The 3,858-nt window shown below is 39.9% G+C and overlaps 1 non-coding gene across 1 annotated transcript; it reads right to left on the bottom strand.

The window, feature by feature from the left end:
- Positions 1 to 438: 438 nt before the first annotated feature.
- TRNAQ-UUG (transfer RNA glutamine (anticodon UUG)) lies at positions 439 to 510 on the bottom strand. Its single transcript has one exon. It is a non-coding gene; the product is annotated as a tRNA-Gln (tRNA).
- Positions 511 to 3,858: the final 3,348 nt, after the last annotated feature.

Raw genomic sequence — 3,858 nt, 5'->3', positions numbered from 1 at the left:
TAGCGAATATCTTAGGCTACGATTTGCTAGCAGGATGCCACGAGTACGACAACGCCACCTAAGCACTCAACGACAACGCTAGCAGGATGCCACGAGTACGACAACGCCACCTAAGCACTCAACGACAACGCTAGCAGGATGCCACGAGTACGACAACGCCACCTAAGCACTCAACGACAACGCCACCTATGCACTCAATGAAAGTGGTAACACCATTTTGTTTGTACGGCAACGCCACCTATGCACTCAATGAAAGTGGTAACACCATTTTGGTTGTACGGCAACGCCACCTATGCACTCAATGAAAGTGGTAACACCATTTTGGTTGTACGGCAACGCCACCTATGCACTCAATGAAAGTGGTAACACCGTTTTGTTTTAAAATGTCTTGCGTTGTCGTTCCTTATTCTATGTTTTCACATCAAGGTCATTTCATAAAGGTCCTACCGGGAGTTGAACCCAGGTCGTTGGATTCAAAGTCCAAAGTGCTAACCACTACACCATAGAACCCCTTGTAAAAATTTATTTTGGAATGGTTTTCCTATTTTATGCCGATTCCATAAGAAGGGAGATCCTATCATTAGTCAAACTTAAGTTATTGGATTCAAAGTTCTAGAGCTGTTTTATCTAACTCGTTGTGATCTTGAGCACCTTTAGAGTGGTTGCAGAAGTAACCCTCCGGTGTTGATTGAAGCTCGTGGAGAACATGTAATTTTATATATTTCTTATAGTTAATTTATATATTGTTGTATATTACAAAAAAATTGAAATAATACTTTACATCCCCGTCTTTCTTTCTTCCGTGCAAAACTTAACATGAAAACTATATTATTTCAATATTCACTCGAGAAACAAGGGGTGAAAACTATATTATTTCAAACCCTCCATTATTGCTTCTACTTTGCGTGAAAATGCTTCCACTAAATCATGTTACTAACTAGTTGGTTTGGTTTGGTTCAATTCTTGGGTCCACTAGATTGAATTGACGTAGCTCAATTAAACTCTTGATAATATAAAAATCATAAGTTTCTTAAATTAAGTTAACTTAAAAGTTTAACCCCTAATCTTTTTTAGAACGTTTAGCTTTGTGTCTAGTTGATCTCTAAATTCTTAGAAGTATCTAATAAGACTTCTATTTAAGGAACTTTTCACTATAAAAGAGGTAAGACTTCAGGCTTATTATTAAGGAATTTCAAATGAGTGATTTGATATATCATAGAGGACAAAATATTCATTTGTTTCAAATATCTTACGTTGACCATTCTTTTTTGTCAAGTATTTTGAATATTATCATTGTGAATTACTAATGACATTAGATTGAATCTCATTAATAACAATATCCCAAAACTCACGTAAAGATGGCATCAAAATTAATACTTTAATTTCATCTTCAAAATTTATTTCCACTTAACTCAGTTGACTAATAATCATAATAGTCACCGGTGCACAAATATTTACAACCTTAAAAGGTAAAATTATAAGGAGTACAAGAAAAATTAGTCTGAGGGTTTTACGCAGATTGTTATAATTCTAATTTTTAACTAAAAAAAAAAAATTAGTCTCGTTGTCACGCTTAAAACTACTCTATAGGTATAATCGACCTATTATCCTTCCACCAATAGGAGCAAAAGGCAACGTTACTATGTGAAACTAGTTTCATGTCATTTATTCAACAATAAGGGTGTTAGCATGCATTTGGAAATGAACCCATATTTAAAAAATTTATATAAAATTGAAAAGAATTGTTATCTCAAAGACAATGAGAAAACCAACGGTTCCTTCACCCAAGACCCATGGTCCGACTCCCAACATGGAAGGGATAATCTAGAGAATCATTCCAAGAACCCTAACAGTTGACCAAAGGATACAGATTGTATGTCCCAAGAACGGGGGAACTGAGGAAGAAGCTCATTCAAGAATGTCACGATACCTTATGGGCCGAACACCCTTGGTGGCAAAGAACGTACGCCCTAATAAAGAAGGGGTACTTCTGGCCAAACATGCGAGACAACATCATGCAATACACCAAGACGTGCCTCATCTGTCAACAAGACAAAGTCGAGAAAGCCAAAGTCTCTGGACTCTTGGAACCTCTACCTGTGCCGACAAGACCTTGGGAAAGTGTATCTCTGGACTTCATAACACACCTCCCAAAAGTCGGGGAATATGACGCCATCTTGGTTATTATAGACCGATTCTCAAAATATGCGACATTCATCCCACTCCAAAATTATGCTCGGCAGAACTCACAGCCCAACTGTTTTTCAAACACGTTGTAAAGCTATGGGGCATTCCGTCAAGCATCATCAGTGATAGAGATGGCAGATTCATTGGGACATTATGGATTGAGTTATTCGCCTTCTTGGGAACAACCTTAAACATCTCCTTGAGTTATCACTCTCAAACCGATGGACAGACAGAATGGTTCAATTGCTTGCTCGAAGAATACTTACGTCACTTCGTCGACGCTCGCCAGAAGAACTGGATACTACTGTTAGATGTCGCCCAATTTTGCTTCAATTGCCAAACAAGCTCGTCTACAGGGAAGAGTCCCTTCGAAATTGTAAGTGGACCGGTCTTACCCCATATTATTGATCATCCTTATGCAGGGAAAAATCCTCAAGCTCACAACTTTACAAGAGAATGGAAGCAGACGATAGATATAGCCCGGGCATATTTAGAAAAGGCTTCCAAGCATATGAAAAAATGGGCGGACAAGAAGCATCGACCCCTTCAATTCCGAGCAGGAGATCAAGTTCTTATCAAGCTGAGACCAGAACAGATCAGATTTCGCAGCCGAAAGGACCAGAGACTAGTTCGAAAATATGAAGGCCCGGTTGAAGTTCTTAAAAAGATCGGGGCTACCTCCTACTAAGTTGCACTACCCGCATGGATGAAAATCCACCCAGTAATTCATGTGAGCAACTTGAAGCCCTATCACCCTGACCCAGACGACGACCAATAGAATGCAACCACAAGACCGAGCATCGATCTGAAGCAGAAAGAAACGAAAGAAGTAGAAGAGATCCTAGCCGACAGGGTTAGGAAGATAGAAAGACCTGTACGGATGATTCGTGAATTCCTTGTCAAATGAAAGAATCTCCCTACAGAGGAAACAAGTTGGGAACGCGCTGAAGATCTGGACTCCGCCGCCACCCACATCGCAAGGTTTGAAAGTAGTCGGTTGACGGGGTCATCAACCAATTAGGTGGGGGAGGATGTCACGGTCATGCTCGTCCAGGGCATGTTGCCCATGGCCGCATGCCCATGACAAGCCAACCCTTGTCATGTCTTTTCATTCTAATGTTTTTCCTTTTGTAATTCTAGGGCGTATGACGCCTAAAAAATATCATGTCTAGGCCTGCCAGACTTAAAATGGCTCAGAATGTACTATAGGGGGATATGACTAGTTGTCAACTTCTCCCTACCCAAGGTTATATATGCTAAGCCGTTGTTATCTTTCTCTTGCTTGCTTATATAACGTCTCTTTCCAAAATCTCTCTTTCTAAAATCTCTCTCTCTCCTTGTTTTCTAAAACCTTTTTTTAAAATCGAGGCTAGAGGCTCGATCGTACGTCGCTTGGCCGTAGGCAACGCAAGAACAAATTGGCAAGCTCACTTGTCGCTGGAAAGTGAGTGCCGCACAATCGCTAGTCCGCTGCCTTCGAAAGCGCGATTGTGTCACCACGCACACTGAAAAAAAAAAAAGATCTCATTTTCTATCACACGTAGAATTGTCATTCTTTTGTCTTTTGAAACCCCTTACCTTATCAGTCATCAGGCAGGTTTTTGGTATCATATATCGAGATAATTATTATGAAAAATCTATTCCACTAGTGTGACTTAGATACCCTTTCTT

This window comes from Cucurbita pepo, chromosome 10 (genome assembly GCF_057944985.1).
Source record: "Cucurbita pepo subsp. pepo isolate OVF chromosome 10, ASM5794498v1, whole genome shotgun sequence".
Classification (NCBI taxonomy): Eukaryota; Viridiplantae; Streptophyta; class Magnoliopsida; order Cucurbitales; family Cucurbitaceae; genus Cucurbita; species Cucurbita pepo.
This window is presented reverse-complemented; position numbering and strand designations above follow the sequence as displayed.